Source organism: Mustela lutreola, chromosome 10 (genome assembly GCF_030435805.1).
Source record: "Mustela lutreola isolate mMusLut2 chromosome 10, mMusLut2.pri, whole genome shotgun sequence".
In the NCBI taxonomy this organism is placed as follows: Eukaryota; Metazoa; Chordata; class Mammalia; order Carnivora; family Mustelidae; genus Mustela; species Mustela lutreola.
In genome coordinates this window covers 943,723-968,506 of record NC_081299.1, presented here as the reverse complement: position 1 = coordinate 968,506, position 24,784 = coordinate 943,723, and the positions used below count along the sequence as shown (strand labels likewise).

Genomic DNA, 24,784 nt, shown 5'->3' with positions numbered 1-24,784 from the left:
CCACCACTCCCGGGTGAGCGGCTGGACGGAATACGCAGCAGCCACACGGACACACGCAGCTCTCCGGCGTGGAGTGGGGGCCCTGGAGCTGAGTGCCAGGAGCCGGGCCCCGAAGACCACCCCTCAAACAGCCAAGATTACGCGGGGGGTGCACAGGGCTGCAGTCGGCAGGGGCGACAGACGGCAGGGGACGCACGGGGAGCCTTCTGCACGCGGGATCGATGCCGTGGCCCTCGCGCTCACGACATCGTGCTGTGCCTACGTGGGCAGAGCCATGGGGACTGGGCACACCGTGCAGGACCCCTTCAGGGTTCTCGCGACTGCCAGCCTCAGCGGTCAGGACGGAGGCCCTCTCGAGAAAATGGAGACAGTTCTGGAAACGGGCACCTTGGCTACCAATCTGGCAATATTAAAAAGGGACAATAAGGGGCGCCTGGGTGGCTCAGTGGGTTAAGCCGCTGCCTTCGGCTCAGGTCATGATCTCAGCGTCCTGGGATCGAGTCCCGCATCGGGCTCTCTGCTCGGCGGGGAGCCTGCTTCCGTCTCTCTCTCTCTGCCTGCCTCTCCGACTGCTTGTGATTTCTCTCTGTCAAATAAATAAATAAAATCTTAAAAAAAAAAAAAAAAAAAAAGGGACAATAAATGTTTTCTTGTGTTGGTGAGACGGTGCTATTACGTGATGCTTATCTTCTAGAGATATTTACTACAATATTTGTCCACAGATGACAGGAAGGCCAGGATGGGGGCTGGGGGCTTACCGGCCGGCCAGAAGTTACGGATGGAGCTGAAGAAAGGGTGCGTGAGTCTTTACTACATAATTCTCTCTACCTTGGTAGATGTTTGGAATTTTTCATAATAAAAATTTTCTTTAAAGAAACCCCAAGAAACTCATTTCACTTTTTGGCTTTTGTGCCCACTCAGAGCAGGAGCCCCAGCCTCTCCAAAGCCAGCTCTGGGGGGAGAACCAAAGGTCGGAGGAGCCCCTGAGTCAGCTCGGGCTGGGGGGGCGCTGGCATCTTCCAGCCTCAAACAAGCCAAATGCAAATGAGAGCAAGGGGACCAGGGCCGGAGCCTGTGCGTGCCGGTGACCACGGAGGCCTCCCGCAGGGCTCGTCCCAGCCCCCACACGCAGCCCTGTGCACCCAGAGGAAGGACTCTTGCCCCGTGACTACTGAACCGCCCGATCACAGCCCCCAGAGCAGGGCCTAGATAAGACCCAGAAGGCCCTGAGGCTCCTCTTGGAAGCTCTCAGCCACGTGGCTGCCTCAGCCCAAATCAGTCCGCCTGGACACTGATAAGGACCCCCGTGACCTGGAACAATGGCCACTGCCTTCACTTCCCTGCCAGCCCATCCCGAGGGAAACAGCCCCGTCGGGTCACCAGGGAGCCCCGCGCGCCCTCACCGCCTCCCACACGGTGCCGGGCTCGCATCTGCAAACGCCCTGCACGCCCCTCGCCCCGTCCTCCTCTGGCTTGAGGAAGCAGCGTGAGGGCGAGAGCAGGGACCCCGCGGAGCGCAGACGTGGTGCCTGTGGGAAGGTTGGCAGGGCCACAGCCGCTCGAGCCGTTAAAGCCCCTCGACAGGAAATTGCCCTAGTGCCGAGCGGCCGGGCGCTGTGATGAGAAATGACTTTCATGAACTGGTCTTCAAGCCCCCCGGCTGACACAGCGCCGAGTCCGAACGTGGTCCGGGGCAGCCACGGGTGAAGGCCCTCCCGAGCGCCGTCGGGCCGTGGCCGGCCATCCTTGAGCGAACGAGGTACCCGCGTGCTGTCTGACCACAAACGGGCCGTGCGGGAAGTCAGCGTGTGCGGAGCTGCAGGCTGCGCCCTCGCCTCCGGAGCGCACGCACCCACCGTCCGCAGCCCCCGGCCCACGCTCCCCCCACCCCCACTGCTCACCTGGGAACCACCCCCAACCCTCCCGGGTTCCGCCAACGTTCTCCCAGCGCTGGGCACCCGCACGTCACCCCGGCCCTCTCCTCCTACTGTCTCTGGCCTGGTGGGCAGCAGGGGACCGCACAGCATTCGGCAGGAGTGACCGCACTATACACATGTCCAATCACGTAGCTCCCCCCGCCCCCGCCACCTCCAGCCATGGCAGCTTCCCCTGTGCTCAAGCTCCTTCCAGCCATGCCTCGTTCCCTCCCGCCGGGGCGGAGCCGGCTCCCTCCCCAACCGGGGCACACAGGGTGCCTCCCCAGGGAGAGAACAGCCTCCCCTCAGCACCCCCAGCCCCGTGCGGGTGACGTGTCCGCAGACTCACCTGCCTGCTCCTTCTCTCCCCTCTAGAACACAGACTCAGTGTGGGTGGGCGGCACCATCCCAGCCCCGAACCGGACCCGGCCACGGGGGCCTGCGCACAGTAGGTCTGGGGAGCAGGCGATCTAGAACGGACAAAGTCCGCATCTTCCCGCGGCTCCGGGGCCACCGTCCTCAGAGGGGCTCTCACAGTCCGGCCCATCTCTGACGTACAGCTGCTGACGGCTGAACGCCCACCTTCCCTTTCCGTCTCCCCACACCTGGGCAAGCTGCTGAGAAAGCCCCGATGCCACTTCTTTCCACCGTCAGGTGTGAGTTCAAAGCCTGTGTGCGCCAGCCCTGCTCCGTGCCTCACCCCAGACCACCACCGAGACCCTCGGCGGATCTCTCCCCAAAATCTCAAGCCATTTGGGGGTCAGCCCTGAGCTCACCCTGCTGTCCCAGAAAGCCTCATTACAGGTGCACGGCCCAGGAAAGAGGGTGGGTCCACCCTCCCCCACTCCCAGGATGGCAGACGGCGGGGGCGGGGGACACAGGCAGACGGCGGGGGCGGGGGACACACAGGTGCAGGCATGGCACTCGCCGCACGTTCCCACCCCACGCGCCCCAGGGCTTCCTCGCCGGACCAGAGTCCCCCAAGGGCAGGAGTTACAGTCGCATTCCCAGCTCCCGATGGGTCTCGACGAATGTGCATGAAACAGAAAACGGCAGCGGACCGTCGAGCATCTCACCTCGCCCTCACCTTGTTCTAAAAGGGACCCAAGAAAGCAAGCGGCAGCTCTCCCCGCCGAGAGAGGCTTATAACTGTCGCGGTACTAAAACGTCTTCATCATAGCGATGTGATTCAACACCAAGAGACGGTTGACACAGAGTGCTGGGGCAACGCGTCCCGAAACAGGCCTCACGCACCTCGGGAACCGGGGACACCGCCCGCAGCTCCGTCGCCCCCCATCCCCGCTCCCCCAGAGAAGACAAACAGCCCAAGAAAGACGGGGGAGGGTCCCGTGATCCCGTGGTACGGCCACTTCCGAGCCATCAGACTTGCTCCCGGACCCTCGTTGAGGTGGCGGGGGAGGGGGTGCTGCGCGATTCTGGACTGGTTTTCTACAACGTCGAGATAAAGAAGAATGAAGTTTCTAGGAACCCACGGTTGGCCCAAACAAACAAAAACAGAACAGAAGACTTGCAGGCAGGACCTGCAAACCCGCAGCAGACCATGGGCCGGGGGCACAGAGGAGATCTTGAGGCAGAGCGGAGGGACGGGTCCGGGACAGGGCTGGAGTCAGGGTCACGCCCCCGCGCTGGCCCCTAACGCCACCTGAGCGAGGCCCCTCAACGTTACGCTCCCCCGGCAGCAGGGCAGGAAGAGAGGCTGTTCTATGTCCGCAGAGACGAAAAGCGGGAAGGGAAGCCGGGCATTGCTCCGACCCTCATCCACAACCCTCTCTGCTGGAAGGGGCCCTGGAGCTGCACCGCCCGAGGCTCAAGCCCCGTCCCCGCGCGGCACACTCGGCGTCACCGTCAGACGCCGGTCCTGCTCAGTGCCTGCCCCGCGGCCCTGAGACATACCCACGGCCCACCTCTCCCTCGACCCACACACGGGGGTCAGGGCGCCGGCCGCCTGCACAGGCAAAACCGCATGTGTAACTGCTGACTCCCCGAAAACTCAACGACAAGTTCCCTACTAGGGAAGAGGGCCAGGAAGCCCTACCAACAACGCACACTTAGCACGTGCTCTGCGTGCCCCGCGCGGCACATGGCGTCTCCGGACAACGCAGTCGGCGGGAGAAAAGGAAACGCTGCCGGGATCGTAAGGAAGATCCGTTCACACTGACGTCCGGCATCCAGCCCCACGCGCAAGCAGACGCGTGCTGTTCGAGCCGAGCTGCGCGGGGGTCCTGTCCACGGGCACCTCTGTGACGGCGGTCATGGCTCTGCAGGAACCTGCTGGTGTCGTCATTTCTCAGTTATGTGACGCATCTGTGCCGTGAACCATGTGTCTCTGTGTCTGTGGGTCTCTGCCCCTCACCACCCTAACCCTACCCTCTCCCGCTCTCGCCCCTGCTATGTCCCGTTCACGCGTCCACTACGTACCCGTCCCACACCTGTCACCCATCTCCCACCGATCTCCGTGCGTCTGCCCTCTGTCCGCCGGGGCCTGCTAGGTGCTGCCCCAGAATGAGGACACCCGGGTCCCTCTGCGGCCACAAGCCTCCCGGGAGGCAGGTGTCGCCGTCTCCCTGTGTCAGGCAGGACTGCGGGGCTGGCAGAAGAGTGGCCCTGTCGGGACTCCTGGTCACTTCCGCATTTCTAAATCCTGCCTGACCCTTAACCTCCAAGTATCAGCCAGACACGAGGGCAACAGAGCGGGCAGGAACACGAACGCGTCCTGGGGCCCGTTTCAGTGGGCGAGGGACGCCCAGAGGACCCCAACGGCTGCGAAAGGGCAGCACAGAACAGGGAAAGGGGCTTGTGGTGCAGGCGCCTGGTACAAGCCGCACCTGCCAGCCGGGACAGGCAGGCACTCCTACCACCTGGGCTTACAAGAGGGGTAAGCCGAGGCACCAGGAACCTGAGTCCTTTGCTCTGGGCCCCACAGCCGGTGGCCAAGAAGCCAAGTGCAGCTGCCTCTGGTGCCCACAGCTCGACCAAGTGAATGGGAAAACAAGAAAAGAACAGGAAAGAAGGACAAGCTGAAAAGATGACACGTCAGCGGGGCCTCCTCGCTGACGGGGACACCTGGGGCCTCAGGACAAGGTCAAAGGAGACAGAGGCTCGGCCCTGCATGGGGAGCCAGGGTCCCGCGAGGAGGAGTGAGGAGGGGGGCGCCCCAGCCAGAGCACGTGGCCCGAGTGGGCTTTAGATTCTTAAATTCTGTTAGAGATTCCAAAAAGCTTCAGTAATTAAACACACAAAAGGGACCTGTTTCTCCTAGAAATTAAGCCTTTTGAAAGGCTTTAACAACTTACGGGGGCTGGGGGGGGGGGGGGAGCCCTGCGTTGCCAAAACGAAAATCCGACCAGGGTTGGGGGCTGCGATTCCCATCCTGCTCGAGGGACCCCAGTGTTGGACAGAAGGTCCCCCAGCCCTCGAGGGGCCAGACCGGGCCCAGAGCGGCCCCTCGGCCCCTCACCAAGAATCGCTTCAAAATCTCTGTACAAAACGAAGTTAACTATTTCTCCTCACACTGCTTATTTCAAAAGCCAGACATAAGGAAGAAGGCAACTCAGCAGAGCCCCTGGCCTCCAGGAGACCGGATGGCGCCGCGCGCGGAGCCTCCCATGTTCCCCCGGAAAGCGTGCTGTAAAGACCACATGTCAATGATGACAAAATAAAAGTGTGATCCTTTACTTCATGCACATTCTAGCAAGATCCAAAACTCCCTCCAAATGAGACTCCCCACCACAGGGGCCTCGGCAGATCCCACTACCCCTCGCTGGGGAGGGCCGTGATGGCCCTCAACAGCCACCGGCCAGTGTGGCCGTGTGCGGCACGGAGCTGGTGTGTCTGTGCCCCTGTGCCGGTCACCCCAGACTGAGAAACTGAGGCGAGGAAAGGTCACGCACACCTGCTGGCCAGTGAGCGACAGAGGAAGGCCCGGAGAGAAGCTGTCCACAGCCCCCCATCGACCAGGCCCCTTGCCTCTTGGGTGCGGCCCCAGTTTCTCTTGGGGCAAGTGGAGGCCGTGGGGGCACGAGAAACAGTTAAGTGGGAGCGAGCCCCCCACACGCACGCTGGGCAGAACACAGGGCCAGGCTGAGGGCAGATGACCAGCGTGTGTTCCTCCCTCAGCCCCCGCTTTCACCCCAAGCGGCTGTCCAGGCTCCTGGGCCGGTCCCAACACAGAGCCCCCTCCAAAGCGGAGGGGACGCGCCTGCAAACTGCCCATGAGCTCCCCACCCCGGCGTCTGGACGAGGCTGGCCTCCGAGAGGGTGGGGTGTGGTACCGACATCCAGAGGCAGAGCCCCGGGAGAAAGCCCGGACCTCAAAGACCAGAAGGAGGGGTGGCCACTCGGGGTGACCGGGGGGCAGGGACAGAGGAGAGGACCCGGCTGGCAGCCGGTGACGGCCCAGGTGAGCAGGGGGACAACGCGAGACACACCAGCACCAAAGTTGCTGCTTCTGCGGAATCCTCGCTACCGAGATGCCCGTCCCCCCTGGGCGCACGCTTTTCCACGTGGCACGTTTAGAAATAATTTTAGCAAAGCCACCTTCAGCACCGCAAAATGAAATCGAACCGAGGGAAGAGGCACCGCAGGTCACAGGAGGAGAGAGAGGGTCGGCCTGTAGGAGGAGGGCGCCTCCCCGTCCGCCTCTGGGCCCGGGTGTGTAGAGGGAGAGTCCTGCAGAGAGAGGACCCTGGGGACAGTTAAATTCAACAGTGACGGGGGTGGGGCTCGGAGAAGACCGAGGACCTCGGTTTCCAAGCCCGCACGGTCACCCCGGGACGGGGCTCGTGGCTACCACGTGCTCGGCAGTGAGCGAGCTTCGTCTCTTCCCACAAAAGGGCATCCGAATCTCCCTTTTGTTACTTTGAAAACATTTCAAGGCTTTTCTGCTCCTTGCAAGTCTGTTTTCACTCGACAGGGACCACGGGCCACAGGCGTTCAGTCCCATCAGAGCAGGAAGCGGGTCACACCCACCTTTCAGGTTTGTTAGATTAACTCCTTAGAGGGTCATGAAACGCACCCCTGTGGACGGCCAGGGACCCTGTGGAACCCCCCCTCCCGCCTCTCAAGGGGGCTCTGCCCAGCGGGTTCTCCTTCCAGGGCCTTTGCACGTGCCGGGCCCCCTCCACCTGACGGAGCCCCCAGCCCGCTCCTTCCACGGGGTTTCACGCCTGACTCGGGCTTTGGCGGGCTGTCGCGGGTGTGGGGGCCCCCGCCCGCCCCGTGTTTCTGTGTCGGCACCACCACCGCGGCCACGGACACCCACTGTAACTTCGAATTTCGAATGATCTGCTTCTGCGTGTTTGCTGGTTAATGAGGGGATGAGGAACGCACCCCTCCCGGTGGGTGCTTTCCCAGCCTCTACGCCGCACCCACCCAGCCCGGGCACGTGGGGACCCCGTCAACCCGCAGGAAACGTGCCAGAGAAGGAACTCCTGAATGAACGGGGACACGCCTGGAGGAAGGGGCCTGCCGGAATGCCGTGCTGAGGGTAACCCAGAGCGGGAGAAAAGGGCCCCCCTTCTCGCAACCCTGTACTGCACGTTACCCCGATTTCCTAACTTCCTAGCCCAGCAGCTCAGGAGAAGGGCATCCCTGCCGGGGCCCTGGGCCGGAGAGGTTTCTGGTCACACAGAGTGTGGCTCCAGGAGCAGATTCCTGACGGAACCCAAACCACAAGGGCAGGAAGACGGTCGTTGTTACTAGGGTGAAAGCACTCAGAGCCCGGTCATCCGGTCCGGAAGTGCCAGCACGGAGGCTGGCTGGTAGGTTCTCGGAGGCTGGCGGGCACGGCCACGGTGGTCCACCAGCAGCCCGAGCACTGCTTCTCCTGCTTGGATAGAGCAGAGCTGAGAAGCCCCACCGGGCAGGAGACCCACCAGAGGCTTCGAGGGCAGGAGCTCGTCTTGAGGCTGAACTCCGAGCCTCTCTCGGCTACAGCTCGCTCGTCCTCTCAGGCAGGTTGGGAAGCAGCACAGCTCCCGACGCCCCGGCCGCCGCCCCAGGAGCCAAGACGCCCACCTGGGTGCACTCGGAGACGCCCCAGCACCAGCCCCCTCTGCTCTGCTCAGAGCCAGGGTCACAGCGCGTGCTGATGTAGCACACGTCCCGTTCACACCTCCCCACGGGGGTTTTTCTCTGACTGTAGCCTCGCAAGTTTGGAGAAACAGTCCGAAGGCCGGCCCAGGCCGGGGTGGCGGCCCAGTGAGAGGCTGCCCGCTGAACACCCCGGCATCCCCAAGGCCAGCCAGGGAGGACTTCGGTCCTCTCCCCAGGGACCCCTGCCGCACCTCCCACGTCTTCCAACAGCCCAGCTGTTTAGTCCCACAGCGAGGCCAGAGAACGTTTCGTGTCCCCAGGTCCCTCGGTCACGCCAGGACGTGAGACAACACAGCCCCTCCTGGGCAGCCACGTGCCCGACACACACGTTCACACACAGGCTGCCGATGCGCCTCCCCGATCCTGAGAAGCAGGAAGCTCAGCCCCTCCCTGGAGGAACGGGAGCCCCGGTGTGCACCAGCCCCTCCCGGGTGAGGGACCGCGGCATGTCAGCCGGCTCCGCCACCTCTCCCCAGCCGCCTCATCACTGGAGCGCCAGGACGGTCCCGGTCCACACTGGAGCCTGGCCGCTCAGGGCATCGAGCTCTTTCCAAAGGGTCAGAGACGGCTTAGGGCCCAGGAGGAGCACCAGATGTCAGGGCAGAGCTCGGACCTCGGACCTCGACAGAAGCGGGGGAGGAGGAAGACAGACCCGCTTTCTCCCCTGGAGGGAAGCCAGAATCCTGACAGCAGGAGGCAAAGCCCCCGTGGCCACGGCCTGGAGCCAGTTCTCCTGGTAGGTCAGCAGCACCCAACGGACATTCTGGGGCTCCCTGGCTGGGCCTCAGGCCACCCCTCCCCACCACGCCGCCGACACCGCTGAAGCTGGCGGTGCCGAGCCTCCCCCGTGCGTCTGTCAGGACGGGGCTGAGGGACAAGCACGGGTGTGACCCTCTCTGGGGTGACAACTGACACAAACCAGTCCTGCGCACACAGTAGCCGATCGACCCTCCCGAACACAGCAAAACGCAACCCAAGTGTAAGTAGCGGCTTCGGTGTGAAGGCTCCCTGCGCCACCAGCGGGCAGGCCCGTCCGCGTCCGCTCCCAGGCGCGAGGGTGGGGGCGTGTGAGACGGAGTGTGCGTGCGTGTGTGGCCGCGCGTGGTGTATGAGTGTGCGCGGGAGCGTGCGGGGACAACGCAGGCTGAGGTCACCCCAGGCTGCTCCCACCGCGCTTCCCGAGTCCCTGCTACGGGGAAAGCCAGGGCTCGACGACAGTTCGGGGCTTTGGCAACACGACCCTCTGCGTGGGAGATGCTCCGACCCACGGCCCGGACGCGGGGCCTCGGGCAAAACCGCTCGCTCCGACCCTCAGGAACACCGGAGCTGCCCTGTGCTCCCTTGGGAGGGCCCTTGGGGCCTTCACGGAAGGCATTACGGACGCGGACAGACGAGCCATCATGTGTGGCCCCCCCAGACGATGAGCTTGGCGCCAAGTGCATTTCCACATCCTTGCAAAATCCACATGACCTTTGTGTCCACATCTGCCGTCCGAGCACTGGGACCCAGGGAAGAGAGCCACGGGCCAAGGTCACGGGGCAGGAAGGGGGCCCGGCAGACGCTGCGAGCAGAGGCTCCCGGAGGTCAGGCCTCCGGACAAAGGACACAGCCCGCGGCACTGTTCGAACACCCAGTGACCGAACAGCTGGGGGAGCCTCTGGGGCACACACGGAAACCCCCCGCCTCCAACAGAGGGAGAAGCCATGGGTGGCGTCTCCACGACCGCCCCAAAGCCCACAGCGGGGGAGGTGCCAGCGGGCTGTGCCCCGTGGTCCGGCTCAGGGCCAGCCGGGGTGCTCCGTCTGCGTGACCCCAAACGCCCCCCTTGGAGTCAGGGCCTGGGCAGGCCACGTGGCCCGGAAGACTGACACACACTGGCCAGGCAGTGCTGACCGTGTGGGCGCCGGCAGAAGCAGGGGCCGGCCGGCCCTGGTGGGCCCCACAGGACCCGTGGGTCCGGGCAGTGGATGCCGCCTCCAGCACGACCGCGGGCAGCGGGCACCAGGAGGCGCGTGCCAAAGGGGAGGCACAAACCACCGCCCTTGTCCTTACACACTCGGGAGCAGCTTGGAAACCGGCTGCACCTGGGAGTTCCTCCTGTGGTGGTCTCGCTCCCATTCCACCGCACGTGCGGGCCCTCCTCCCGCACTGGTGCGCGGCTTTCATCAGCAGCATGTCCTCCCCCTGGGAGCACTCAGCCTGCCACTGTAGCCACCAAACCACAGAAGGCTCGTCCACGCCCAGAGAACGAACAACATAGCCCCAGGGCTCCCGCCAGAAAGCAAAGGATGCCAACATGTCCGCCAAGTACTGACGTTAGCAGTCACAGCTGGACCATCACAGAACCAAAAAGCACAGGGACGTCAAGCAGACAATGTCACACACTGTGCAAAACTAGAGCCGCGGGGCACACGGCAAGGCCCCGGGTACAGCGTGGCCAGGGGCCAGGCTGAGGCAGCCTGCAATGCACGGGTGATGTGCACGGGCCCCGGGTGACCAACACACCCAGCAGCCTGGGGCCGTGGCGCAGGAGCTCCTGCCCACCGGGCAACTGCAGTCTGCGGCGGACGAGCCACATCCACATCCCGGCTCAGGTGGGGGCACGGGGACACCACATGAATGGGTGGGGAGCACGGGCGAATCGCGACAGAGCTTTCCATAAGGTAGAGTGAGGGAGACCAATGTGGGGCAGCAGCACGAGTTAATTCAAGGCCAAGAGCAGCGGGCAGAGGGTGGGGGCTGCTGGCGGCAGGAAGGGAGGCCCCAGCAGAAGCCCCGGGAAAGCCGCCATCGGAGACGGCCGTGGTAACCACGCGTCCCCACGGGGCCAGCGCATCACGGCCGTGGTAACCACGCGTCCCCACGGGGCCAGCGCTGGCATGGCGCGTGCGTGCTGCTTTCACGCAGGGGGAGACGGCACAGGAGGCCACGAGCCCCAGGCCCATGCAGGCAGAGATGGGGTCCGCAGAGGGGCTGCTCCCGTGACAGGAGGTGATGGCAAAGGAGGAGCATCCCCGCGGCGGCCTGGGACCGAGCGCTCCGGAGCACCAGCGGGTTCCCGTGGAGGAAGACCCTCCAGACAAGGCTGACGGGGCGGGGGTGCAGGGGCATCCAGAAAGAGACATGATCCCTAAACTCAACATGGAAAATCAACACGGGGGCCAGGGCAGCCCCACACCCCAAGTCCCCTCTAACTGCTGCTCTCACACAGGCCAACACACGGGGGTCCCCACACGGAGCAGGCTGGGGTCCCACCCCCACAGGCGGTCTGACCTGCCCAGGGACCCAAAGGACCCAGGGGCTGCTGGGCTCCAAGTGAGCGGCAGCAAAGAGCACACGGGGAGGCCAGGAGGCAGCCAAGTCGGCCCATCCACCTGTCTAGACTGCCCGGACCTGTCCATGCACATCCACACCGTCCACATCCACACCTGTCGCCCCAGCACCCGGGTCCATCCACGCACGTCCACGCCCGTCACGCTGGGGTGGACACCAGGAGTGCCCATGCCCCGGCCGCAGCCTCTCTCTCGGCGGGATCCCCCGGCAGGCGCTGCGTTTGCTCTGCACTGCGCCTCTGTCACAATAACCCATCGTGGTTTCTGTGCCAGCCCGGGTCTCAGGGGCCAGCTTGTAACTGGAGCAGCCGGGCAGGGCCTGGGCTGTGGGGCCCGGAAGTGAGCGAGGCAGACGGCCCCCGCTCCCAGGAGGGAAGCAGGTGTGTCAGAAGCACAGGTCTGCGGTCTGTTGGTTCAAGATATGAGGTCTGTTTAATGCCTTGGCTGGGACTGAAATCTAGTCCCCCCAACCCCAAATCCCTCGCACCCCCACCCCTGTGTGAGCACCCTGAAAACCAGGGCCTCCACTTCCCCAGATGAACCATCTTTTAATGCTAAAAAATAATTAAATGTAAAGGCTCCCTTTGTACAAAAGCAGACCAGCTAAAATGCAAGAATAAATCACGCTTGTTGAGTCTGCCTCTAAGAGCACGGATGTGAAGGAGCTGCATGTGAAAACAAACCCACAGAGCTTCCCGTCCCCCGACCCCACGCTTTCTTTAGAAGCCAAAGCGAGGACGACGAAGGTGGTTTCCTTTAGCTGGGACCCTCGGCCCACTGGTCCCAGCACTTGCAGCTACTGAGGGTGAGAGCCAAGCGCTCACACCCGGGGTACAGTCTGTCCTTCAAACCCAACCAGGACAACCAACCCACACGAGCAAAACACCTGATTCAAAGCGTGCAGAAGGACTCAAACAGACGTTTCTCCAAAGATACACACGTGGCCAAAAAGCACACGGAAAGATGCTCAACGGCCCCAATCAGCAGGGAAACAGCAAACCAAACCCACAGGGGGCCGGCGGCTCACCCCATCACGGCGGCTGCCACGGAAAGAGCACAGGGGCGCCTCGGGGGCTCGGCCGGCACAGCGTCTACGTGCAGCTCCGGTCAGGATCCCGGGCTCCCAGAGTCAAGCCCCACATCGGGCTCCCTGCTCGGCTGGGGGCCTGCTCCCTCTCTCTCTCTACCTGCCTCTCTGTCTGCTTGTCATCTCTGTCTGTCAAATAAATAAATAAAATCTTAAAAAAAAAAAACTACAAAAAAAAAAAAAAAGAACAGGAATGTACTTTAACTACCAAACCATACACTTAAAAAACAATTAAAATGGTTATGTTTTATATTATGTGCGTTTTACCACAATTCAATAAAACCCAAACCAACAAACCAAGCTACAGTGTGGGCTATACAGTTCTCTGAACTTTTATTAAAATATATCATAACCTGCACATTTGGCAGTTGTTTCTTTTTAAAGAGTTTATTTATTTGACAGACAGAGATCACAAGCAGGCAGAGAGGAGGAAACAGGCTCTCTACTGAGCAGGGACCCTGGGGCAGCGCTTGATCCCAGGACCCCGGAACCACGACCTGAGCTGAAGGCAGAGGCTTAGCCCATTGAGCCCCCCAGGCGCCCCTACATTTGGCAGTTTCTGAAAATGATATTCACAATGTGTACTCAGTAATTCCTTAAATCATAACATCAAGAAAATTGAGATCCTACAAATTGAAATTAATATGGTTAAAATATTTTAGGGAAAAAAGTCCAAACACAAAGAAACTGAGTGTCATAAGCAAAAATGAAAAGCCCTCCCTGTCCCACGGCCCCCAAGCAGATCAGCAGCGTCCTGGGCTGCGAGGCCGTCCCAGGAAGGCTCTCTCTCGGGCATTTCCCCTGAGGCTGGCCACACCGGGCGCCACAGACAGAACCACAGGGGAAAACAGGGACAGGAAATGGAACGAACACCCAAAGCTTCGTTTCCACGGGTGCAAGGGGCCTGCCAGAGAAGCACGGTGTGGCAAGTCCTTTCTTCCTGGTGCTGCCAAAATGTCCACCTCCGGTCAACACTGTCCCTCTTGAGACACTGGGCAAAGATGCCAGAGCCATGAGGGCTCCCAAGCAGCTGAGCCACACGTGTGACCCCAGGCCGCTCGGTCTCCCACCGCCTGACCCAGAGAGCAGAGGGGACATTCTTCCCGGGCAGCAGGAACACCAAACCAGCCCACCCCTGACCAGACGCAGGATGTGGAGACCTTTGGGAAGACCCCCAGTGGGAAGGGGGGAGCTGAGTCGTCCTGGGAGGCATGCCGACCCGGCATGAGCTGTCTGGGCAGAGGGAGGTAGGGCCGAGGCAGTAAGGGGACCCTGCCGGCCAGAAAGAAGTAGGGGCCAGAGGAGGGGCCACGGGGGGAGGGGCCAGTAGGGCTCCTGTCTCCAGCCTCCGTCAGCCGGCAGAGGTGGGTCACCCAGGCGAGGGAGGCGGAGTGGAGACCAGGTAGACGCTAAGTGACCTTCCCAACGCCGGAGGGGTGGCGGGGGACAGGGGAGCAGCAGCACGGGAGGCTGAACTGGCCCGCGTCTCCGCGGAGCCCCTCCTCGCTGCCCAGGGCCAGCAGAGAAAGCCGCTATTCAGGATCGCCCTGCTCCGGCCGGAACAAAGGCCGCCTTCACACCGCGTGTCCGGGCAGCCAACGCGCGCCAGTCACCGGGAGCCTGCCCTGCACGCCTGTCCCGGGGCCCCACCTCGAGGCTAGAGGGCACCGTGGCCGGGCCACGGCAGGCTGAGACTCCGTGCCCTGTTCCTAAGAGTCAGCTGTGTGTCCCGAGGAGACCGCCGGCGGCAGCAAACCCTTCCCCCTTCCCGAAACGCCGACCGCAGGAACGCACCCCTGCGTTCATAACGAATCTTCGTGATGACACGACACACACATTGCCCAGGCACCGTGCTCTATCCTTTGGGTCACACAGCACCGAAATTTCCAGACAACTGATGGAGACCCACGTAAGCACAGCCCTAACGAGGGGGCCGCGCAAACCCCGCAAGCACCCGGGGCCCACGACCTCGCCCGCGGGCGCCGACGCCTGGCCCTCGGAGTGCGGGGCCCCTTCCAGCCGACCGCAGGGGTACCGGGGCTGCACCCTGCGAGCCGCCTCGCTCCAAACCCACGGCCTTTCCCCGTTTCTCGCCGAGCTGCTCTGCACGACAAGAAGGACGAGCCCCAGGGCCCGTCGCACGACCACACACGGCCGCCACCTCCGAGCCGCACCCCGCAGTGTCAGAGTGACCGGGAGCCGGAGCCCGGCCGACACCGAGTGCTGGGGCCACTCAGGCACCGCTGCTGGACGGCGACACGGCGCAGCCCCTCTGGGGGACCGTGTGGGGGTCGCTCACAAGACTGAAGTCCCCGTTCCCGTGCGGGCCAGCGCCAGGCCTGCGCTCTCGGCTCTTACCCAAAGGACTGAAACCTTCCGTCTGCCCAGGAACCTGCCCACAGGCGTTCAGAGCCGAGACCCGCCCAAGCCTGGGAGCAGCTGCGAGCCTGCGGCAGGGGACGGGGCTCACACTGACGGCAGGCGTCACCGAGTGCCACACGGCGACGAGCCAACAGGGCACAAAAGACGTGCACGCATGTCGCCGACTGAGAGAAGCCGGTCTGAAGGCCACACACCGTGTGACTCCAGCTACGCCACGTGCTGGAAGAAGCACGGAGACAGTACAACGAGGCCGCGTTCCAGGGCAGGAGGGACGAGCCGCTGGAGCACGGAGGGCGTCCGGGGCAGTGAAGCCACGAGGACGGACGCACACTCGTCTAGACCCACACGCTGCACGACACCGAGCGTGACCCCAGCGTCAGCCCCGCGCTCCGGGGGACGATGACGGTCAACCGTCACTGATGCCCCCTCCGCGGGGCACAGAGAACGGGCAGGCCACGCCCTCCTCTCGCCTGCGCTGCCAACACAACTCGCTCTAAAACAATAAAGAATGAATTGAAAGAATCATTCAGAAAAGGTTAAGTGGTAAATCTTGTATCACGTGATTTCTTTTAAAGCCGCAATTACCAGAGAAGGAGCCCGAGGGGGGTGGTGGTCGAGGGCTTCGCACGTGCGGGGCGCCTTCTCTGCCGAGACGCTCTGCACGACCAACGACACACCTGCTTCCCAGTCTTGAAGCAGAAGTCGTTATTCTGAATACAAATTTAACTAATAATTATAAGGACACCAGGGGTGGCTCAGTCGGTTGAGCGTCTGTCTTCGGCTCAGGTCACGGTCCCGGGGTCCTGGCATCGAGCCCCACATTGGGCTCCCTGCTCGGCGGGGAGCCTGCTTCTCCCTCTGTGCTCTCTCTCATTTCCTCTCAAATAAATAAATAAAATCTTTTTAAAAATGAGAGTTAATAATAACAAAGAACCACGTGCCTTAGAACACGTAAGAATGCCTGTGTTGGTGGCCACTTCAGCGCGGCGAGCTGTGTTTTGTACGTTTCCACAAAAATACCGAACTGGGTCCTAAGGGGCACACACCTCTGAGACGTTACATCGCGCACGCAGAGAACACAAAGTTCACGGGACGTGTCCCGCGGGGGAGGGCAGCATCGCCATCCCAAACTGTGTTTCAGACCAGTCCCGCACGAGAAAACCTGGAATGGCCTCCAGTCTTACTGATCTCGCATGACAGAGCAGACAGGTTCTCCCCAGATTTCGAAACAATCCCCGAAATTTATGTGACGTTACCAGTAAGAATCACGAGACTGAAAAGAAAGGGTTTTGTAAGTGGCCAGAAAGTAAAATTTTGTCAGCTGCGGCACAGGGACACGGAGGCCTTCGCGTTGAGGTTTCTTTACAGAAAACACTACGGAACTGCCCCGTGAGGCCGCCGCCAGGGCTCACAGTCCGAAAACCCAGGTGAGGAAGGGGAGAGGCACGTCAAGCCGATGTTCACCGAGGAGCGTAATTCTGGCTATTTTTCTGGATTTTGTGGGGCCCAAGATATTCAGTGGTTTTTAAAAATTGGTCATTTCTTTTGATCTCTATTCTCATCCTAAATACATACACATCCTCCTGTTATCAGAAACATGGACGGTGCATGACGCGGAGAAGCACGTATGCACACGGAGACCCCCTTCGCAGCAAGAGTCGCTAACACGCACGCGCTCCTGGGTTCATGAGGAGATGTGCAGGTCGGCGAGACGACCCAGTGAGACCGCGCCACCTCCCCGCGCACTTGTAAGTCTGAATCAGGCTGGTGTGTTGCACGGCCTGGAATAAGACAGACCAGGATGGGGAAACGGCCGGGGAGAAGAGACAGGCTTCCCTCCAGAACAAGGCCCGCCGATGCCGGCGAAGGGCTCCCGGGCCCCCCCGCGTGGCGACAGGAATGCCCGAGTCCAGCAAAGCCGCTGGGGGACGCCGAAAACCCCTGCAGGACGCTCTGTGCTGAGGCAGGATCACCAGGGCCACGGCTCAGAGCAGGTGTCTTCAAGTAAAAAGAATTTTCAGGAAATTACAATAAACAACGCATGGTTTGGTCACCGGGGAGGCTGCAGGCACCGTGGCCAAGAGCGTGATTCGGGCTCTGCTGCCGGCGGGCTGTGGGGCCACAGGAAGACCAAGAGGGCCTCCCCTCAGAGCCCCGGGTCTGAAGGTCTGGGAACACATCTGCACCCCAACTCCAACACCCGGGATTCTGTGGGAGGGTCACTGGCCTCAGCCAGACCCCAGATGTTGGCTAACTACGCCACGTGCCTCCCAAAATCACGGGGATTGTGAGAACGCAGTACAACCCCAGGTCCTTGTCTTCCCTTTAAGTAAGTGCGCAAAATACCAAAAACACCACCGATCAAATTTTGTTAGAACTAAACACCATCCAAGGAAGTGCAATTTAATGACACAAAATGAAGGGCTGGCTGGTGGGTCCTACAGCCGACCCAGGCTTCCCCTGCCCACACCCCCAGGCCCTCCGAGTGGCTCCTGTGACCACCCACCACTCCTACGGGTCCGTTCCTGCCCTCTGCCACGCAGCTCCCCATGGCACTGCTGTGCCCACTAAGCTGGTTCCGGGAGCCGGAAGAACCCCAGGGCACACGACGCCCTTCCTCATCTCTGCTCCAGCCAAGCCTTACAGGACAGGGTGGGGAGCACTGGTCACAGGCTCAGGTCTGTCCCTGTGGGGTGCCAACCGCACACCCGTGACACGCCCCCCCGTCTAGCACCTGGGCCCACGTCTGACCTCCCCTGGGTGATGATGGCGTGTGGCCAAGCAGACCCAGCTCTGGGGGACCCGAGTGACGGGACACCCAGGACGGTGGGCCCTGAACGTCCTTGGACCCCGTTCCCCACCTACGTGCCCAGCGCGGGCAGCGGGCAACAGGCCGGCCAGCCACACGCCACATGGGGGCGGAGGCAGTTGGCTGAGCCCGGGGAGCCCAGGGTCCCCCGGGGGAAAGCCCTGCCTCTAAGCTGCCCCACTGTGAGAGTCTCTGCTCCTTCTCTCCGCACACGGTGGAGGGGGCTTCCCAGCGCATCTCCGGGGGGTTCGCATGACTCGGTGACATTCTGAGGCAACCAACGTGTGATGCCACAGGGTTCAGAGCCCATGTGGCAACGGACGTGTCAGAAACAACTACTTGTTGAGTTTTAGAGAAATACCGTAGAACACACCCGTGTGTCTGAAAAGGCGATTCGCACACTCAAGCCTTCCGAGAGCTACGGTCTCCTCGTACGCCGCACCCGCACACGCCTCGCCGCCTGGGCCGAGGCCGATGGCCCCGCAGCAGACACCCCGAGGTCCGTAGCAGCGCGGCCGCCTTCGCACTCAAGTATTTTTTATTTTTGGAAAGGGGTCACCTTTATTAAAGTTAACTCTTTCATTAACAACACTTGCCTTAAGTCTCAAACACAGTCCGCGCCAAGGACAACCACGGAAGGTTTGAGGTGCTCGGGAGACCCCACGGTGGCCGGCGGGATGGCGGGAGGCTGGGGAGGCGGGAATGGGGCTGGCGGAGCTGGAGGCCTCCAAGAAGCCTGGGGCTGTGTCTCCCTCGTAGCTACATGCCCTCCCGCCTGCCGCGGGGTCCCGACTGGGACCCAGATGCAGCGACACGGGAAGAAGGTACCACTACGTGACAGCTTTAAACGTCACTTCATCTCCAGACCTGGTAAGACACAGGAGGAGATGGGCCCCCACCTGCCGCACATGGGCCCCCACCTGCCGCTGTCAGGGTCCGCCGCTCCGGAGGCCGCGCCCGTCACTCGGCTCCCCTGCGGCGAACCGTGATGCGCGCCACGCTGAAGGGGACAGCCTGGAGCCCATCAGAAAAGTGTCCTTCTCAGAGCTGCCGTGACCCGCTGAGCGGGACCTGGGTCCGCGTCACCTTCGGGCCCTCCTCCGCCGCCTGCAGAAGCCGCTCTCTGGGGACACCTGCAGGGGCGTCCCCCACCCGGTGCCTGCGGTGACATCGTGGCGGCCACGTGCCATCAGAGGTGGGGGTGTCTCCAGGAAGGAAACCCGCAGCCCTGACGCACCGGGTCCGCCACTCGCACCCAGACAGGACACCTCCTGCGCTCCGCCGCTCGCACCCCAGGATCGAAACGATCAGACAACTCCGCTTTCCTCACCGGCCAAGAGACGCGCAGCACCGCAAACGGTCAGATGGGCGCTTGGAAGATGAGTGACCCCGCCCTCCCAAGGGGCCACTCGGGCAGCCGCCGGCCCCCAACCCTGCACACGTACGCCCCAGGACGCGCAGCACGGGGTCCCTTCCCCAGACACGGCCCAGAGCGGAACGAGGCAGCCAGGACAGACGGAGCGGGGGGAGCCACCGTCAGGCTTGCAGAAGTAAGCGGAACCACTTCCTGCGCTCACACCTGCCCGGCCGGCAGCGTGGAAACACGCCCGGGCACCTTCCTGCCGCAGCCGTGCGGGGAGACTTGGGAAGTTCAGTCGGGACCAGGACGGCCTCCACGGAGCCTGCGTCCACGTCGCCGTTTCCCAGAAGCACAGCGTGCGCGAGAGGCGGACAGGGTTACAAAGCGGAGGACGGCCCCATCGGAAGCGGCCCTGGCGTGGGACTGAGCTTCCGGGAAGGCTCATCAGGGCACTGCCTTTGTCCCACGCATCAGACCAAGTGTCCCACAGAGCTGCAGGGGTGACACGACGCGTGGAAGAGCCGGTGTCCAGGGCCGGGCGGCTGCGCCACGTTTCTGGGCCCGTGGCTCCATGCCCTGCTCCTCCTCTAGCCTGGCTGGGAGGGAGGCCAGAGACCCCCCTGCCTTGCCCTGCAGGGCCTCCAGGCCCACCCTCCCAGCCACTCCCCTGCCAGCCTGGGTCTGGCCGTCATCACGGCCAGGGCCAACCAGCAGTGGCCGAAGCTTCATCCACGTAAGAAACCAAAGTAGGAGCGGAAGTAGGAGGTCGCCGTCCACGAGCACATCCCCGTGAATGCTGGGGGTGTGGAGTCCAAGCTCCCGTGGGGACCGCCAGACGCCCCCCAAAGTGCAGGAGCGTGCATCCCTCCCCTCGCGTGTGGGCTGTGTGGTGATGTCCTTCCAGAGCGGGCAGTGGTGTCTGTGGCAGACACATCCCAGCCAGGCAGCCAAGGTCACGCCCCAGTGACAGGCCCTGTTGGGAGCAGGGACCAGGGACTCGATGGAATGAGAGCACGCACCCCTGGGGTCTCGTCCCCGAAACCCACAGCCCAGGCTGACCGTGAGAAAAACACCAGAGCAGCTCACACTGAGGGACGTTCTACAGAAAACCTGGCCGGCCCCTCCTCAAAGCCACTATGGTCACCGCAACCAGGACCGTCTGAAGCTGTCACAGCACAGAGGGGCCCAAGGCAAGGGGGCAACTGAATGTCTGTCGCGTGGGGTCCTGGGACAGAATGAGGACGTTGGGGAACACTGAGGAAATTTGAATCAAGAGTGGACATCACCTAATGGTGACGTGCTGGTCCGGTCAGGGTCTGCTGACCCCTACCACGGGCGTTCGTAATGGGGACCATGGCGCTCGGGGCCATCTTCTCAGTTTCTCCGAAAACCCAAAACTGCTCTAAAGAATGAAGTCTATATACACACACACACACACACACACACGCACACGCACACGCACACACACACACACACACACCCACCCACCCACCCACCCACCCACCCACCCCCGTGCGGCCAAGGCACCTGTGAGCCCACCCAGCTCCATAGTCGCAAACACACTCGGGGAGCCAGGGCTTGAGAGCCAGCCTGTGCACGAGTCACCACGGGTCATCAAAGGAAAGTGAGTCACCGCCCCTCCTGTGAGACTTGGCCCTCGGCCCCGGGTCCCACGGTGATTCAGGGCGCCCGGGGCGTGCTGATTCACCACATCCACACACGCCCACGCCCACCGGTGAAGACCTTAGTGCTACTTCTCCCGCGTAATTTAGCCTCGGGAAAGTGTCATCTAGATGGTGTCCAGATCAACAGAGCAGCAGGAACCCAGTTATTAAACCAGACCCCTCCCAAGAACAAAGCCAGCGGGAGAAAAACGCCAGCAAGAAGGGAAGCGCAGGAGGGGCGGCGCCACGTTGGAACCGAGGAAGCAGGTGGCCCTGGGGTCAGCGGGGGACTGGGCAGAACGGAACCCTAAAAGGCCTGTGAGTCGGAGGCTCCATGCCCCAGGAAGTGGGGTGCCCATGGTGTGGGCTCCCAACCTCTAAAGGGAGAGGCCCCGTCCTCACCCAATACAGCCGGTGGAAGGCAGGCCCGGCCTGGGGGATGGTGGCAGTCCCCTCGCCCGGAGCTGAGACGCCCCAGCCCCGCCCTGGACAGGATTACCACACAGCCGCGTCCACCAGCTCTACAGTGCCCCGTGTGCCGACGCAGGCAGATGACCAAAGGTCACCCAGGGGCTGTGGAAATCCTCCCAGCCCAAAACAAACTGAGAAAACAACTTCAGTGGAAACAGAGCTGTGACAAGGACCACTCACTCAACAGCGCGACCCCATCACCTTGCCTGTCTACTGCCGCTCCGCGTCCCGACAGTGCCGCACCAACTCAGCCCTCACAGTGATGGGGGGCCGCGCCCACGGTCACACCCCACTTACCACAGTCTGAACCACAGGGTGGACAGGGCTGTGCCTGAGGTCACATGGCCAGCAAGTGGCAGAGTGGGGACCCTGCACTGCGGCAAAGAACACGGACTCGGGCCCTGCCTGCAGGGGTGAGCCCAGCTCCACGGTGCATGGCTGTGACCGGGAGAACCTCAAGACCCTTCTGTGCCTCAGGTGCCACTTTCACCACAGGAAAGAGACAGCAGCAGCACATCCCTCACTGAGCACCGTGAGGACGACACCAGCTCGCACGTGGGGGCCTCGGATCGTCCAGTGCCGGAGAACTCACACAGTTACATTATATCATGGGCCCGTTACCGTAATTAACAACCTCAAAGTAACGGGGCGATCCCCCACCTCCCAACAAGAGCAAGTGACTGTTTTAAAAAGGAACCTTCAGGGCACAAGAAGGAGCTCTCAGAACAAAAAACAAAGGACAAGACAACAAACTTAATAGTTTAGCCATGAAAAACAGAAAGTATCTCCTAGGACTAAAACAAACAGAAGTGGGATACCGACAAAATAGGAGGGCCAGTCTGGGAGTCCCGGCAAATGACCCACGGCAGCTCTAGGAGAAGGTGACAGAAGGAAGGAGATCTTCAAAGAAATAAATGAAAGTATCCCATGCCCGAATGCCCCCAGTTCCTGCACCACAGCCTCCCAGCATGAGAGACAAGAAAGGCCACATCAAGACACAGCATAATGAGACTTGACAACAATAAAGACGCATGCGCACGTGCGCGCGCACACACACACGCACGCACACACACACACACACACACGTGAAAAGATCCCGAACACTTTCAGAAAATAAAACACACACAAAAGTAAAAATGGCCCCTGACTTCTTAGTCAGACTGGAAGCTGGAAAATGCTTGGGGAAAACTGTTTCCAGTATGGATTCTATACCTAGCTAAACTATCATGAAACTCTGCTAAAGTCCCTTTCAGACTAGATCTCAAACAATCTACCTCCAGGGCCCCCTTTCTCGGGAAGGTCTCGGAGGATGTCTGAACCAGAGATTAAGTCAAGAAACAGGGTGGAGGATCCAGGGATGAAGGAAGCAGGCAGAGAAGAGGGGCAGGGGGATCCCCAGGGTGATGGCAAAAGGAGGGCCCAGACACACTGTGCTGAGGCACCAGGAGGAATGTGGCCCAGGCTACCCTCCTGGAAAGATTATGCGTAAATCTGAGACAAGACTTCCAGAAAGCACAAAGACCGGGGGCGCAGTGGGGAGAAAGGCAATTATTATCTCCCCAAAAACTAAAAGTTGTACAAGAAAAAAGAAATGTAATGTTAGTAATTTTCAAATACCTTTGCAAATCCTATAATGTAAATACTCAGTGATCAAACAGTAAGTGGTGACCTGACACCATTTTGTGGGCGGAGACAGAGAGCTGACCCGTTCCAGAGACAGAGGGGAACGGGTAACACCCCAAACAGAAAACTCTGGAAACAGCAGCATGAGTGTGTTATTTAGGAATCCGGAAATAAATGCCAAGAACGCGCTCAGACTGAAAGGGAGCCCCCAGGAGGGGGGAGGGAAGGGCAGGGACACCCGTCCTCTCTCTCTAAACCACGTGGGGCTATTCAATACCTTCAAATACAAAGATGTCACACCCAAAATCAACTCCAACATCTGAAAACAACATACAGCGCAACCTTCACACACAAGCACTTAGCAGTAACTACATGGCTTCCTGACCAAGACAGGGCACGCTCAGCCTCTCTGTGCTCGACGCGACTCTGTTCAGCTCCTTCCACAATCCCATCTCACTGATGAGTAAACAGAGGCACGGCACGGGGCTGGCCGGGGCTGAGCCAAGAGTCAGTTCAAGCCGGCACTGACCTCCCACTTCCCACACACACACGGCAAGTCTCCATCTTGTCACTAGTCAAACCTTTTTATTTATTTATTTTTAAAAGATTTTATTTATTTATTTGACTGACAGAGATCACAAGTAGGCAGAGGCAGGCAGAGAGAGAGAGGGGAAGCAGGCTCCCTGCCGAGCAGAGAGCCCGATGCAGGGCTCTGGGCTCGATCCCAGGACCCTGAGACCACAACCCGAGCCGAAGGCAGAGGCGTTAACCCACTGAGCCCCCCAGGCACCCCAAGTCAAACCTTTTTAAATTTCCCATAGAAGAAGCTTAAAAAAGAAGCAAAGTTAAAACAAAAAACAAAAAACCCGACACATTCAAACCACCAAACTGAGCCATGAAACACATGCTTGGGGTCCCCTCCGTCCACTGACACTGGGGGCACAGTGTCCTGTCCCTGCAGAAAACACACACACCAACATGGTGCAGGGTCAGCCCACACAGCGTCCGGCTGGGCCTATAGCACCTTTGAGACAACCTCCAGCAGAGGATCTGTTAGCTCTCAGCATGGCTCTCCCGCCTTGCCTGGTTTCGAACCTTGCTGGGGCAGGGGACGGCAGACCTGCCCTCAGCTGCCCGGGGTGGAGGGGCGTCTGGAGGCCTCAGAGACAGAACGGTAAAAGACACGGGTCACAGAGGAGGTGCCCTACTCTACATCTTTAGGAAAACCCTAAAACCAAGCTGCTATTCCAAGTACACCTGTGGGGTCTCTGCGGGGCTGTCTCCTGTGCCATAACTTTACCACCAAAAGCAATCTGAACATCGGACAAGCCGTCGGTTTCGACAGTTAACTTTGGAAAAAGCTCTTCTGCCCCTCTCATTAAGCACCACACACTCACAGTGCGCCTGCTTCATGCCAGGGCCCTGGGCTGGAAGCCGGGGGCCTATGAGGACTCGCAAAGCCCAGATAACTCTTACGGAGCGGTGGCTGTGGGGGCAGTGGCCCTAAGTGCCATTCACCCCATGACAGCAAAGGAAACAGCACAAGCAAAGGCCCAGTGGCAGCAGGGATTCAGCAAGACAGGCCGGACCCACCCCGACCTCAGACCCTGAACTCTTCTTTTGCCACCACCAAGGCAGGGGGGCACAGAAGGTCACATTCTCTGAATGCAAACAGCAAAGACACATCAAACCAGGGGTGGAGGTTTACCCTCCACGGGCCTGGCCTGGCTCTAGACAGCAGCCTGCAGGGCTTCCCCCCTTAGCCCAGCACAGGCTCCCGCTCAGCTCAGCCCCGAAACGGCTCCCGGTCCAACAAGGAAACAGCTGGTGCCTCATCTCTGCATCCTCGGGAGCCTGACCACAGGCACCTGCTGACCTGAGCCTCGACCCAATGCGTGGACCTCCATGGGCTCCCCTCTGCAACATCTCGTGGTCAGCACCCCTGCTCTCACACGAGACACGCCCTCGCCACTCCCCAAATGCCAGCGGGAACGAGACAGATGTGGGGGGGGCTTCGGGACCAGGG

At 61.2% G+C, this 24,784-nt stretch overlaps 1 protein-coding gene across 3 annotated transcripts in view; it reads right to left on the bottom strand.

Annotated features, from left to right (window-relative positions):
* The window catches only part of PRKCZ (protein kinase C zeta), an 89,503-nt gene that overhangs the window by 47,124 nt on the left and 17,595 nt on the right, over window positions 1-24,784 (bottom strand). The gene's annotated exons all lie outside the window — the stretch shown is intronic.